This window comes from Rhododendron vialii, chromosome 7a, assembly GCF_030253575.1.
Source record: "Rhododendron vialii isolate Sample 1 chromosome 7a, ASM3025357v1".
In the NCBI taxonomy this organism is placed as follows: domain Eukaryota; kingdom Viridiplantae; phylum Streptophyta; class Magnoliopsida; order Ericales; family Ericaceae; genus Rhododendron; species Rhododendron vialii.
The window spans coordinates 29,560,999-29,577,916 of NC_080563.1; positions in this window are offsets into that span (position 1 = coordinate 29,560,999).

Genomic DNA, 16,918 nt, shown 5'->3' on the forward strand with positions numbered 1-16,918 from the left:
ACGATTCAAAGCACACAAAAAGTTATGATCAAAACGGTCTTTCTGTCTACCAGCCCTTACTCTTTTGATCATAACTTTCTGTGTGCTTTGAATCGTGATGTGATTTTGGTGTCATTAGAAAGCTGACTTCAAGACCTCAAAATTGATATATAATTTGCATATTTTCGATTTCGAACGAAGAAGTTATGACCGTTTGAATTTTAGTTAGTTATAGGAGGTTGAGTGCCAAAAAAAGAAGTTAGAGAGGGCAAAGTGCACGCAAGGCTTAGTTAGAGGGGGTTAACTATAGTTTACCCTTGGTTTTATTATATAAAGTTCGCAAAATTTTGAAAATCGTTGTGAATTGAAAAATATAAACAATCAAAAATAGCACAAATTTCATAAATGGACAAATAAATGCGGATGGATATAGTACATTTTATGGATATTAATATACTTTAACAAATCTTCATATATTTTTCTTTAGACATCTATACACCTTTTATATATTATCATCTCATAAATATTATCCTCTCATAAGGGTTGAGGTTATCATTTCCTTTTTGTAATAGTCTTTTTTTTTTTTTGGAAGATCAATGAAGTTATAGTCTGATTGTTTGGTAAGTATACTCTTCACACAATTTATCAGGTTTTAATTTTTTGAGTCAGGTCGTAAAAAAAGTAATTTCTTGTGAATCTCTTAGTCCTGACAAGCATGGCCAACGTTTTTTACCAAATCGAAGAGGGAATTAGTTGTGGTAAGCGTAAGTTTGCCCTGGCATTCCTGATCGTTGGAAAAATAATAATTTAACTTTGCTACCATCATACACAAACACTTATACACACGCATATGAGTGACCCACCTCTCTTTGTGTTTGAGGGTGTGTAAGTGTTTATGTATATTGTTTTGTGTGTATGTGACCAATCTCTAGTGCCTGAGCGTGTGTAAGTATTTGCATGTAATTTTAGAATTTTTGAGGAAATTAGGGGCATGGGGTCATGTACAGCAAGCCTTGGTAACATAATCCTCAAGCAACCCATCGTTCGCGTTCTCAATTCTTATTTTGTGTTCACGCTGTGAATTCTTGCTGAATTTAGTATTTTAAGATGTTTAAAAGACTTTTTATGCACGCGCTAACGCTCTTGCTTATACACATACATATTATATAACGATCCACTCCAGCTGACCTGCTAACTATTTGCCTAACCACATGGATTAAAAAGTTAACTTCAAGTTATACAACAGCTAGTGAACGAATCCTTATATTCCACTTGACTTGACTTTTTCAAGTTTCCCCAGCGTGGGATCTAACAATCTCTCCCACTTGGACCGCAACGTCCCTGTTGTGCCCCAAGGTCCATCACTTCCACCTGCCAAGCGATGTGTGACTCCAACTAACCTGTTAACTATTTGCCTAACCACATGACTTAAAAAGTTAACTTTAAGTTATACAGTAGCTAGTGAGCGAATCCTTATATTCCACTTGACTTGACTTTCTCAAGTTTCCCCAATGTGGGATCTAACAATCTCCCCCACTTGGATCGCAACGTCCCTGTTGCCCCAAGGTCCATCACTTTCACCTGCCAAGCGATGTATGACAAGTCCCGTCTAAGCACGACAAACACCTCAAGCTCCTCACTTACGGGACCTGCCTCTCACTTTCGGTTGGTGTCAGCTTTGATACCAATTATAATGACCCATCACAACACCTGCTAACTAATTGTAACGACCACTCCAACACCTGCTAACTATTCGTCTAATTACGTAGCTCAAAAGATTAACCTCAAGTTATACAGTAGCTGGTGGACGAATCCTTATATTCCACTTGACTTTCTCAAGTTTTCCTGATGTGAGATCTGACATATTAGGTGACTGAGGTGCACGCCAATGCGCTACAAAATTGTAGTGTTATTCAGTGAGATTTATTGATATATTATCATCACGGATTCACGATTCAAACCGATTTTTTATGAAGTTTCATCTATACAAAAAGACAAATTATTAGATATTTATTACCATATGATTAAATGATATTTGTCTTACAGTTCATTCTCTAATTTTATACTACTCATATATTTTATAGAAAATTCTGTTGTCCGATCACATGATACTAATATCCTTCAACTTAATTTTTTGTCTAGATAATTTGTTTGACAAACTCTATATAATAAACGACTCAAATCCTTATAATTTATAATATCTCCAATGGCGGTTTGAAAATGAAACTACAATAATTTTGTTTGGTTTTGAGAAAAAAATTTGATGAAATGAATGGAGAGAGACAGATAAAGAAATTTATTAAGAATTGAGCGTGCAGAAAGTAAGTTTTTTTCTCAAAACTTGTAAAAGAACAAAGTGACACACGTGTTGTGTATTACTGCACTACAATGACTACAGGTCCGAAAAGATCGGAGTAGTTTTTTTTTTGTCTAATTGTACCGTGGAATTACCTTATATGATTTATTTTTCTTTAGTACTATGTAAGAAAGTCACCCTAATCACAATAAAAATTACTTATGATAAGTATGAGAGAAAATAAATGATCCATCCTAATGGCCAATAAGTGATTCTCTATTTCATGAGCGCCCAACACCCATGTATGATGACAATTGACATGTATGATGCACTCTCTCCGTTCTGATTTGTTTGTCATTTTTTACTATTTGGGACCTCTTGCAAAATTGTCCATATATTTCAATATTTAATAATTTTTATATGCAATATAGATCTTATTTGATAGATCTCAATTAGTTTTAAAATATGATGTTGTCAAAATTATAATATAAAACATTATAGATTGTGAAATATATACAATTTTTGAAGGGCACATATGTCGAAATTAGACAAATAAATCGGAACAGATGGAGTACTTTTTAGTCTTTTTTTGCATCAAACAACTACTTTCATAACTTCAAAAAAATTACTATGTAGAAGCAGTTAGCCTTGAAATAGTAAATGTTTTTGAGGCACGAGATAAGTTCAAGAATTGTATTCCTAATCCTGCCCATTTTTGGTTATTACTTTGGCTCTATATGGCTGTACATGTTAAATTAACATGAATGGACTTTTTCCATAAACATTCTAACTTAACATGGTTAATATGATGAGCGAAAAAAATATAATTTGACCACAAATCCTCTGGGCCAACATCGCCCACCTAATTAAAGGAAGAGTTCCTCCTTGATGAACCATGGTCAGAGGCAGGATTTTCTCCATAGCTGAAGTCAAGTTTAATTTGCTGATAGTGAAATAAAAAATCTAAAGCATATATAATTCAATTTTCATATATAGTCAATAATGGGTAGAAAATTCAATAAAGTACTAAACAAAAAATAGATATCTGGCTTCTCATTTATAATACCATGCATGAAAAATCTGTCACAATGTAGACAATCAAACCAAATTTGAGTTTGAAATGATGAAGTTGATGCTAAAATACCAAAGCTCCATAATTTGGGAGTTTTCTAGAAAAACCCAAAGTCTAAAGCTCAAAGTAATTAACTAATGCACTAATCTCAAAGTCTCTCAGACAAACTGATCATTGATTAATCAACGACACAAATTCTAAAGGTACAAAACCAAATTACAGTATTAAGCAGCAATGCAGTTTTTTTCTGGGATCTGGAGTTCATGGGAAAACGCCAAACGTACGTCGTAATCTACTCTCACTAACGGTATATTGGAATGACATAAGGGGGAAAAAAAAACAGTAGAGTAAACTAGTTTGTTGTCACATGCTCCCTCCGTCTCTAAATAAGTGTCCGGCGCGCAAAACTAAGCTTTATTAAACATGCATATTTTTTATTAAAAAAATTAATTTTTTTTCACAATCTAATAGAACTCATTGTTATCTATTGATTTGTGAAAAAAATTAATTTTTTTAACAAAACAAATGCATTTTTTGAAGACCTAGTTTTGCGCACCGGACACTTATTTAGGGACGGAGGGAGTAATTCTTTAAAATGGCTTGCGCTTCCGATTTTAGTTCTCGTATTATGCTCGAGCTTTTAATCTTTCCTCTCATAAATTTTAATAGTTTGAAATGTATTTAAACATACGCTTTCAAGCTCGCACTCATGTTCACTCACGCACGGCGAAGTACGTGACTTACCTCACACCCTCGAGTTCAAACGAATTTGGAACCCAACCAAACCTATTTTGTCGGTCTAGTTCAGATCTACTACTAATAGATTATTATAATGAAAATATTCACTAGTCAAGCCAGTCATAGGTCAGCAACTACAAGATAATTTTAATGAATTTATTTATTTATTTTTTTACCGTAAGTGCGTAGTTGGTTACAAAAGTTGAAAATCTTGACCATAATGAATTCCCATTCTGTTTGGAGCAAGTAATGAAATGCCCTAAACACCTTTGTCAATAACGTTAAAAAAGTGCACAAGCTAATTTAGGCTTAAGGTGAGTTTTTTTCACTAAATTTTTTGTCTTCCAACTATTAACAATAGTTAAATTATTTTTATCAAAATGATATTTTAATTGATGTATGTGAGTAGAATAACATGTCTTAATTTACATGATGAGTAGAATTATAACATGCCTTAATCTACTTGAGGCCAAACTTAATCTCGCTCCTTCCCTGCATCATTTCCTTTTCTTTTTTTGTCCCTCTAAAGTTTCTCCATAGAATAAGAGGTTTTTTTTATAGGCAAAATAAATTTTATTAGAAACTTGATATAGGGGTACATCATATAGAATAACAGTTTTTTCAGTTCCCATATTTAAAGTAAATGCCAACTCAAAGTGATAACGAAGATATTGATGTCCGGCCACAAAGTTAATAAAGAAAAGTAAATAGGAGTACTAATTCTTGAAAGGAAGATAAGTAATTAATAACAAGGGAGTCTTTTAGGCTGTGTATGATAGTAGCAGTGAAACCAAAAATGCTGCTTGTACAGCAGGTTTTACACAGACAGTGCATACAGCGCGCGTTTGAGCCCGTCTCGGGTCCAACAAAGATAATCGGAGCCGCTCATTTTGTTCAATATATTTTGCTTAAGGTCCTTGTAAAAAATCAGCTTCATCCGAAAACGATAAGGGCATTTGCGAAGGGTCCAAAATCGCTTTAGAATTCTTTTGCAGGGATTTTGGACGCTTCGCAAATGCCCTTATCATTTTCGGATGAAGCTGATTTTTTAGAAGGACCTTAAGCAAAATATATTGAACAAAATGAGCGACTCCGATCATCTTTGTTGGACCCGAGACGGACCCAAATGCGCGCTGTACGCGCTGTCTGTGTAAAATCTGCTGTACGAGTAGCAAGGTCCCAGTGAAACCTACAACGTTGCTAACCACACAGATAACTATGCACAGATTATGCACAGATTTTGTTGTGGATCTACCACGGATCCCATACAAACGATCCGAACTGTTCATTAAATGTAAAATATTTTTTACAAGGTCCCCGAGAAAAAATCAGCTCAATCGGATATCTCGATCCAATCATTTAACTTTTCATTCAGATTTTCGGATAATGAAAAGTTAGATGATTAGATCAAATACCTATAGCTATTGGATTGAGTTGATTTTTTGCAGAGATCATTGAAAAAATATTTTACATTTAATGAAATGTTTGTATTGTCTATGTGGGACCCGTGATGGACCTCACAACAAAATACTTGAACAATTTATGCGCAGTTTGTCTGTGTGGTGTGTGGACAGACTTATTGAACTAGTAGGGTAGGATTGGAAAGACTTTTGTTTGTTTTGCTTTTCATTGAGCGGAGTAATTAATAATCCAAAAGGGATTGTGTATCCCTCCATTTCACCGGATCGATTCACCAACCCAAGGGGAGGTGGTATGTATATATATATATAGACACACACACACTATTACGAAACCGGTCCCATGGGTTTGAAGTTACATAGACAATTATTATGACCTCCCTCTTTAATTATTGACACAATTATCCCCATTGATGCACTATCATAAAAACACTAGTCAACTACTGAAACAAAACTTAGAAATTGCTCGTCAATTGTATATTTACCGTAATTACAGATGTATATCGACAAGTTGTATGTGCTGCTTCAACATCTAACCATCTGATCAATTTATCGCTTGTTTAACCTTCGTTTGAATTCTATATGTTATTTGTCTTACTAGTGTGCGATAGGTCTTTTTATCCGTTGTATTAGATGCACAAGGTGAATTGTAATACTTTATATTAATGAATTTCTTGATGTTCCATCCTTAACCCACAACCAAAAAACAAAAAGGATGGGACCAATTCTTTAAAAAAAAACCTTAGACGAAATTGCTAATACTTTTTTTTCTAGAATAATATTGGATGCTTCCACTTTTGACTACATCTTGGAATTGGCATTCATATGTGAATCATAATAAGCAGCGAAGTCCATCTTTTGGTCTTGTTTTTCCAACTCTTCCCGTTGAGGGACTTCTTGACATTCTAGAAATTCTAATGTAAAGATCCTAATGGGATCAAATTAATCTTTAAAAAAAAAAAATCTAAAAAAATGCTTCGAGATCGAACAATATGTTTATATGACGAAATGGTACCTAATTATTTGGTCCATGGGCAATTTGTAGTTTGCATCCCAATAAACTAGGTGGAAAATAATGAAAAATGGTGTTCAAATTGTAAGGTTAAAATTGGAAACATAGCAAATTTAGTACAATCATATATATTCTAGGCAAAACCAACATGTTATTAATAATCTCATGAATTATTCATCTGCAAAAAAACATCATTACCAATCCCGTCTCTTTATCAGTCACAATCATAGTCCTAGCTAGCTCATCTCTAACAAATCCTTAGGGCACGTTTAATTGTTGAACTATTTTTTAGAAGGATTGAATAAGATGACATAAAGGATGTGGATAAATGGGACAAGTGGGGTCCACATGATAATAGACAGGATTATATGAATACTAGAACTGGTTTGTACTGTGTTTAATTAAAGTGAGATAAAGATAATGGAAATTATTTTCTATCATTTGATAAAGAGGGAGATAATCCAGAAAAAAAGGACTAGCTAATACTACCTCTCCCCCGGTATATATTTGTGTTAATCCCTCACATGGGGCATTATATAGACAAATAATCCCACCTTGTGTAGTCGATCTAGTGGTTAATATTGGATGCACCAAATGCGGGACTAAGAATAATTAGAAACATGTGGGTCTTTAGGTTCCCTTAATTGTAATCTCACCTCTCTAGTCAAGCAATCGAACGAACCGTTAGAGTAGAAGATGGAAAGGTTAGATTGAAGTGGGATTTTGGCTAGCTTATTTGAGTTGGAGTTATTATTAGGAGATGCTGAAAGGAGCTAAATATGGCTACTATCAATGCTGAAAAAGCCTAAAAATATATATATTTTTTAAAAAGGTTTAATTAATGATGCATACGAATAACAACGCTATGTAGCCACATGGTACACGCGCGGTCCCAAAGCTAGAAATGCGAATGCACGGGGCCGGGGTAGGTGAGCCCTGCCCTAGATAGAAGGTTGAAAAGCTGATACATACATAACAACTTTTAAGGCCCGTGTTTAATACTCCCTTCGTCCCTAAATAAGTGTCCGGCGCGCAAAACTAGGCGTTCAAAAAAATGCATTTGTTTCGTTAAAAAAATTAATTTTTTTTCACAAATCAATAGATAGCAATGAGTTCTATTAGATTGTGGAAAAAAATTAATTTTTTTAATAAAAAATATGCCTGTTTTGTAAAGCCTAATTTTGCGCGCCGGACACTTATTTAGGGACGGAGGGAGTAGTAGTTATATACTCCTCTCATATCAATTCCCTTTTCAAAGCAAGTCCCCGATCTCTATCTTCATCTCTTTAAAGTTCAAACTAGCCTTGTCCCTCGTACCATACGCTTCTATAACTCAAGTTCGTGAAGAGTGCTGTGGATTTAACGGATTCGGGGTTAGCTGTTGCACAGAACCGTGTTGCACTGCTCAAATGCTGTCCGTTCGGCAATCCAATAGTTTAAATCTCATCTCGACAATAAATGGCTCAAATACAACATGGGTGGAAATGAGATTTGAACCATTGGATTGCCGAACGGACGGCATCCGAGCTGCGCAGTACAGTGTTGTGCTACACATGCAACACCAACCCCCAGTCCAGATTTAATCGCTCAAAGAACACACAATTTTAGCTAGGGGTTTATTCAAGGGGGTCTTGATTAGGCCTTTATAGGGGAACCCGGGGATCCTTTGAGTTCAGCATGAGTGTTGTTGCTCATTCGGACCCCATCTCGATAATTAATGGTTTGGATCTTAAGAATACTTTTTCAAGGAAGACCGGAAGAGTCTAGAAGAGTTTTTTTTAAATTCTGACCATCCAAAACTCTTTTTGACGGTCCGGATGGGGGACAACATACATGCTGACCTATGAGAGTCAAAGGTCAGGACCCCCCATTTGCCTTTAAGGGGATACATGAGGTCACGTGCGCCCAATGTCAGAGCCAGGATTTCTACCCGAGAGAGGCCGAACAAGAGATAAATCTTCATTCAAAATATTTACTCTTTGCATGTATTTATATAAATGGTCCTCGTAGTTTCATTCGAGTTTTATTTTCGTCCTCCAAGTATCAATTACAACTCTTTTGACCTTTAAGTTTGGTTTTCGAACCAAATTGGTCTAATTTATAACTTTTGTCAGCCAAAATGGATAGAAAAAATCAGATTGATGACAGTTTGGACGTTACAGTTCGTATCAAGTTGGTCCAATTGATAACGTCTGTCCTCAATATGATTTTTTTCGTCCAGTTTGGCTAACAGACGTCATCAATTAGACCAACTTCGTACGAAAACCAAACTTGAAGGTCAAAAGAGTTGCAATTGATACTTAAAGGACAAAAATGAGAATCGGGTGAAACTAGGAGGACCATTTCTATAAATTTCCCTGTATCTTTTCTATTCTTCTATATATCATCTAGTATACCCAAGTTGATCATTTTGAGTCCAATGCCACTATAATATGCGAATTTATTTTGTTTTTTTATTGAATAACTAAAGCACCCATGTACTCATTTTACTTGTTTATTAGAGTATTTCAAAAAACTTCGTAGGCTAATGTAAGACTACATGAAATTAACCTCAATTAAATAATAAATTGAAGTATAGTACTCAAGATAATATTCAATACTTGTTTACTAGTAATCTTGTATATCATCAACAATTGTAAGTTTTCCACTAGATTACTATTTGTCACTATTAATTTTATCATTTCCTGCGTCATATTTTTTTTATAATGTTGACTGAGGCCCCATTCCGCAAGGGAAAATATTTAAAGGTGATGCATTATGAGAGAATTAATGACATATCTCGTAAAGTGGAATATAAGTATTTAAAAAATAAGAACTTTAGTGGAATGAGATCTAATTTAAAATTGCTAGTCTATAGATGATTTATCCAGTTTGGGTACAATATCTTTCAAAAAAATCACAGACAACCCATATAATTATGAAGAAACCCCTTTGAAATAAATGTAAGAACATACTTTACGAACTTTATCGAAGAAGTCTAAAGTTTGTGTACTGTTTTGTAAAATTTGTGACTAGTAAGGGAAGCAGAAAGTCTAGCTTGACTGCATAGTTTCACGGCACACATCTACTGCACGCGTGTGGGGTCCATTTCGAATTTTACAAAAATATAAAAAATATTCATAAATTTTAAATTCATTTCTTATGGCCGCCATAATGGAAGTCTAACTTTTTCAGAAAAATTCACTAAAAGACTGTCTATTTCAAGAATAGACTACGATCCCTAAGGTCCCCCACTCTCTCTCTCTTTTTGTAAACTTGTAATTTGAAATTTATTTCGGTATTTTTTTACTTTTAGTAATTTTTTTTTATCTTTTCGTCGTAATTTTTGAAATTAATCGTTTGTCTCAACGAGACGAATCAGAAAAGTATAAAAATATAGATGGATGTTGAAAAAATTCAAATAAGCCGGCATTTTAGACAAATAAGATAGCTGTTTTATATTTTTTCCGTCTTTAGTAAACCTTTTTTTTTTTTCTTTAGGTCATAATTTTGTACCGTTTAAAATCTCTCGGAAGGATGATACAAAACACACAAAACGAAGAAGAAAATTAAGTTTACAAGAATTTAGCCTAAGTCTTGCTTTGCTTTGTTTTTTTTTTTTTTTGGTTCAGATCTTCTGCCTTACTACGTTATTCAGGCTTCGGATCTGATGTTGTGGGGCTGTGGCGGATTGCGCTCCAGCGTTGAGGGGTTGTGGTGGATTGCGGTTCGGGATGGTGGAAGGTGTGATTTGGGAGGCGGCAATGGTGGCGTATTTTGTGGGCCTGAGTATGGGGTGGCAGTGGTGGTGGTGGGTGAGTATTGAGGGACGTTGGATTGTGGTTTGGGTTGAGGGTTTTGATGATGCTGGTGGCAGCTAAGTTTATCGTGGAGGTGGCAGCGGTGGTGGCAGAGCAGCTGTAGCAGAAGGATATGGCCATGGTGATGTTTGTGGCGGTCAAGGTGGTTATATAATTGACGACATGGTAGCGGCGGCTGAGGATGCATGTTCCGGCTGCAAGGGAGACTGAAGGGTTTGATTTCAGAGGGATTGAGGGATTAAAATTTGGCCTCGAGTAATTCTACTCCTCAAATAAATTAAAACATATTATTTTACTCGCATACATCAATTAAAATATCATTTGATGGAAATAATTACTTGACTATTGTTAATAGTCGGAAGATAAAAAAAATTTAGTGAAAACTCACCTTAAGCCTAAATTAGCTTGTGCACTTTTAATGATATTCACAAAGGTGTTTAGTGCTTTGCCCCAATTACCGAAAAAATAAAAAAGTTATGAAATTTGACCAATTAGAGATTATCGCTTTTCATTACTTGCTCCAAACAGGGAATTCAATACGGTCAAGATTTTCAACTTTTGTTTGGGTAAAAAAAAAAGGTTCATTAAAATTATCTTGTAGTTGCTGACCTATGACTGGCTTGACTAGTGAATATATATCTTCATTATAATCTAGTAGTAGATATGAACTAGACAGACAAAATAGGTTTGGTTGGGTTCCAAATTGGTTTGAGTTCAAGGAGAGAGTATGTAGGTGTGAGGTAAGTCACATATTTTGAGCGTGCGTGACTGAAAACTCCAATGGATTCAAGCATTCCACAACTTCCATCACAACAAACCATTAGAAGAATCTTAAGCCATGGAATTGTTTGGATCCTTTGGATACGTTTAGAGGTAAAATCAATATGTTTCTTTGTAAGTATCTTACGCCTAGATGAATATTTTAAAATAATCCATGATGCGATCCCTAAGAAACATAACAACTAGACCTTAGTATTTACTTTTTTCATCACGGACGTCATGTTGTTGTGAAAAAGTTAAATTTGTGTCATTTTTATTTTTAACATATGCAATAACTTGTCTCATCTACACACGTGTATAGCTAGTTTTGTATACCAGTAAAATCCAGTATTTTAAAAATAAAAAAAGAGATACACTATGCTTATCCGGATTGACAGGCTTTATCAAGACCAGGACGTACCGAAAATTAGTGACAATTCCAAAATTTATTAAGAGGGTGTTCAAAAATTACTTTTTAACTTTATTTCCTCTATTAACGAGCAGAATATACACAAAATTTCATTTGCCTAAACAATTTTAGTGTGCACCTCACAAAGTAAAGTAATCCCATAAAAACAGAGGGGGTTGAATCCTACCTAGTAAAATGATCGACCTTACAAGGATAGTTAACAAGTAAACTATTGTTGAAATTTGGGTTGGCCATAAACCCTCATGAATAAAAAGATGACAGATAGATTATTGGTCCCCTTTGTTATCATGATTTTGGAGTTTGGTTTGATAGGGCTTTCCATTTGGGAATGCAACCCATCTATGGGTACCGATGAGATTACAATAATGCACAGGCACAAGAGATATATTTTCGGATTCCACATAAATGATTCAAATCGTTCATTAATTTTAAAACATTTTTTAAAGTAGTCTCCTCTTAAGAAATTAACTCAATCAAATAACTTTAAGTGCTTGATCCAATGTACCAATTTTTTATTCAGAATACAAGATCTTGAATTCTAAATAAAAAATTGATATATTGGATCAAACACTCGCAATTATCCAATTGCGCTGATTTTTCCCTCGACCAATTGAAACAATGTCTTAAAATAAATGAACGATTTGGATGATTTTTGTTGCACCCGTAAGTCAGCCATGCGCATCGATTTTTGCACCATCGATGCATGCTTGACCGGCACCCATACAATTATTCTTGGGAATGTGAGGGGAGGGGACCATATGATATAGCTATCTAGCTTTATGGCCAACCTCTCTTTGAATTTAAGGGCAAAAAGTGTCACATTTCTAGTGATTGGTGCTATTTGGGTTTGCAACCACAGGGTTCTATCCATCCAGGTTTTATGTTCTTAAAGCTTGACAATTGACATGATTGTGTATTTATACCTACCGGCTACCCCTTATCAACTTTTTCCCCCAACGGCCTGTTTGGCAGCCGGATTAAACAGTGGGATATCTTCCCTTGCCCGGATATAGAAATTCCGGGGATGATATCCGGTGTTTGTTATGATTTCTCCCCCGGATCATTTTGGCCGGGATTTCTAAATCCCCTTTCGGAGGGAAAATTCACACCATTATACATTATCTACCCCTCATATCCCCCTTCTAAAAAAATTAAACAAATCAAGTAACTTTTAAACCCCTCTTTCAACCATATCCACCTCTTTATCCCATCTTTATTATATCACTCTCTCCCCTCTAAAACATATCTCTCTACCAAACGCCATAAGTCATCTCTCTCTCTCTCCGTTCGTAGGTGCATGTTCGGAAATATCTCTCTTTTCTGTCTCCCTCCCTCTCCCTGCGTGTGTAGGTGCATGTTACAGGATATTTTTTTATACTTAATTGAATTCATATAGCTAGGTAGTGTGATCATGATATTAGGCAATACTAAGATCCATAAACATCCTGAAGTACCAACGTATCAAACATCTAAGGACTAGGATTCCTAATTGTTAGGGAATTTCTGATCCCAACCGCAACGGAAGCGTAACGACAAAAACAAACACGCACAAAAAAAACACAACAATTACTTGGTTCAGCCTCAATGCCTACTCTACGGGGGAGAGAACAATTTCCACTATAACAATGAGAATTACATTGGTGAGATACGAATATCAGAGACCCACACTTGATATTTTACCACCCCCCTCTGCCTCACTGTTACAACCTCTTGTTCCTCTCACACACTAAATACTAGTAATGTTTTTTGTGCTCTCGGTCTACCCAAACCCATGCAGAGGTGAACTGATTATATATAAAACACGAAGAGAAGCTTCTTGAAGTACCTTGGGAGACCTTTGGAGTGCCCAACATTGACTAAATATTCTCCACTACCACAAAAGCTCTTAATTTGAACTTGGAGAATGCACAGCCGGCAATTTTGGCACTGCCCAATGCTTGACAATAGCCACTCTCCCCTTTCCAAACAGAAATGCTAGGTGCAAAGAAAATGGACAAAAAAAATACCCTTAAAGTGTACATAAACGGCTCAGATGCACTGCACAGTGAATTTGAGCCGTTCATATACACTTTAAGGGTATTTTCTTTACCAATTTTTTTTGTCTCACTCCTCCTTTCCAAAAGACCACTCCACAAACACATTTGAAAAGGCAATTAATAAATCCTTTGCCTTTTTCAATTCCATTTAACGTCGGAAAAAAACAAACACCCATTTTCCGGCCCAGCCCACGTGAAGGGGAAAAAAGGTGTTTACTCATAAAAAAAAAATTTAAATGTACTTGTCAAAAAAAAAATGTAGATGTTTAATCTACCAGATCGTGATTCTATTTCAATTTTCAATCGAGAAGGTAATAGAAGTGGATATTAATTAGGGTTTGTTTGGAACATTGGAAAAGGAAAGAAAAGAATTCATCACACTTTGATGCATGAAAGTCTCCTCCTTACTTACGTAATCCTTATCCCTTTAATTCATTTCTTTTCCCCTAAAATAGATGGTCTACGCTGGCTGTCATGCATATTTGTCATCAACGATTATAGTCCTAAAAATACACACACACAGGAGACCTTTTTTTTTTGTCTGCAAAAGAGAAATTTTATTAAAAACTCGAAAGGGTACATCAATCAAGGGAAAGAATAAGAATGCATCACTATTAGAAATATACATTCCAACGAGATTGACACCTATATTATAATACTATTATGTGCATACCACAATCCCGAAAGAAGAAACAAAAAGAAAGACATCAAATAAAGTATTGGACGTACCCAAAAAATACAGTCACAAAATCAGATCCATTGAGGATTTCAAGAGGAGCTTGCACAGAGGAGACCTTTCTCAATATCCAAGATTTGATGCTTTCATGCATTTAAGAGTGATCAACAAAAGCAGAGAAATTCCAAAAACGTCATAGAGAAGTCGACAACCAATAACATGCACTAAACAACCATACATACACTAGTACTGCGGTAGATTGGGGTATAATACATATGGAGGATGTATCTAGGTATATCTACGGGGAGGTGAATCTTCGGGCTTGTTAACGGTGGCTCTGGTGCCGTCGCGGGGGTCGTTTCGAGGCGGGGCCGGGGGCTTCTTGGCGTACTTGGCCAAGTAGTAGATGGTGGCCGCGAAAACCAAGCCACCGAATGCCAACGTATAAGGGCTGTATGGTAATTTACGCCTTCCATACGAACTATGATCTCCCCCTGCCTTGTGCCCTTCCCCACTCTTCTTTTCATCTCCGGCCATATTCTCTCTCTCTCTCTCTCTCTCTCTCTTTGGGATAGTATGGGATTGCACACCAATGTTTGCCACACCTTAAATTTGTCTTTGTTTACAAACTGGGAAGCCGAAGCGGTGGGGGGGTAGCCACGTGAATGCACCGTAGCATATGTGCATGCGGAGATTCATGCCAGAAAAACGACGTGGCAGTTGGCCTACTCTTCTTCGTGACAAGTGTCTTTTTTTTTTCCTCCCTTCTACTGTCTATGACAAGAGTTTTTGTGTCATCAAGAGCTATAAGTATGTTTTTCTTCTAATAACCAGGTGTACGGGTCATTTTACGCGCACCTTACTAATTCAAGATTAATTCTAAAATTAACGATTAAGTCAAGGGCGGAACTAGAAATTGATTTTGCCTTGGGCTAATCTAATTTTTTTTTTTCAATGGACAAAACAGTATATAATATGCATACAGGCAATCTCTAAGAAATAAGGTTTGTAATTCATTCCATGCACCGCGCATATTGCCTAGCACCATTATACCCTTGACATCGCATATTGTGAATGTTCAGATTGTGACGAGTGAGGATATTAGATATTTATTTCTTAAGAGTTAATGCAGTGGTGTCTTTAACATGCACAATATGAAGGGAAAAAAAAAAGACGCTCCTGTAAAAACCCTTGGACATCAACATCTCAAAAACAAATATCAAAAAAAAGCTCTAGATTTTTTTTTACTGTTCTAATATAATTTAAACCTAAAAAAGTAAGATTGTAAGAACCAATATTTTAAAATTTAAGCACACCAGCTAGTTTTCAGCATCAACTATATTAGTGAAAATCTAAACACACGAGTTAGTGCTCTGCATTTAACAATATAAGAGCAAATCTAAACACACAGCCAGTGTAGAGCATTTAACAATATAAAAGCAAATCTAAACACATCAGTCAGTGCTATGCATTTAACAACATAAGCACAAATCTAAGCATATCAATCAGTGTTTTGCATAATAAGGGAATAATTACGGATCTGAAAGAGAGATCATTTGGATGGTGGATGAGGTGAAAACAAAATGGGTTGGTCTAAAATTATTTCAATTGAAATTTCTACGCTATAATTTTTTTTTTTTTGTGTTTTCCGGAATTGACCTGGGCTACAGCCCAAGTCAGCCTCTTACTACTTCCGTCCTTGGATTAAGCAAATCTCAAGTGACTCAAAGATTTGGAATGTTTAAATGTCGTGAGCTTCAACTTTATGACCTCTTGAAAGCAGGGGCGGAACCACTGCCGACTTTGGGCTAAGGCCCAAGAGGCGTGGGCCTTAAGCCCCCCAAAAATGTCAAAAAAATAGGGCCCCCATTTATTTTTAGGACCTAGTATATATGTGTTGTTTTAGGGACCAATTTTAAACCCAATAAGACATTTTATACTTAAGCCCCAATGGCCCAGAAAAATAGAACATAGAATGCAGGAAAAAACAAACAAAAAGGAGGAGTAAAAGGTCACGGGATCGCCAAAAATCTCTGGGGCCCTTCAAAATTATTCAGTGTGGTGGGTGTATGGATACATCTTTTTGCCCCCGTAAACGCTACTACTCTGGTACTTCTCATTATAAACAAATACTATATCCGAATCAAAATTATTCAGTGTGATTGACTTTTTATTTGATTTTCGTTTACAATTATTAAGGGCCTCATTTTCGAAGATCGTCTTAGGCCTCCAAAATCTCAAAGCCGGCCCTGGGCAGAACTATATTGAGGGAGAGAGTGGCGTGCGCCACCCTGAGTGTTAATTTATATTAGTGAATTAGCTAGGCACTCACTCATAATTGATGAAAAAATAACATGCAATTTAAAAGATAAATGATTTGAATAGTAAAAAAAATACTATCTCAATAGCTTTCAATTAATTAAAGACAATAAGAATTGAATCAAGTCTTTATTCTTTTTTTTCCTAAAAAAATAAAGATTAGTGTTGCACTCACTTTACTTAGTTCTTCTCTCCATATTCTTACAATAATATTTGACAACGCAAACGAACGCCCAAATGAAACTTTTAACTCTCCAAATGAATGCCCAACTTTGAACTTTTAATTCTCCTCTCGTGCCAACTTTCTTTTCAAATAATTTTTTCACAGTTTAATGTTAAATACCATTAAATATAAGAAAATTTGATTCTGCACCAAATTTATT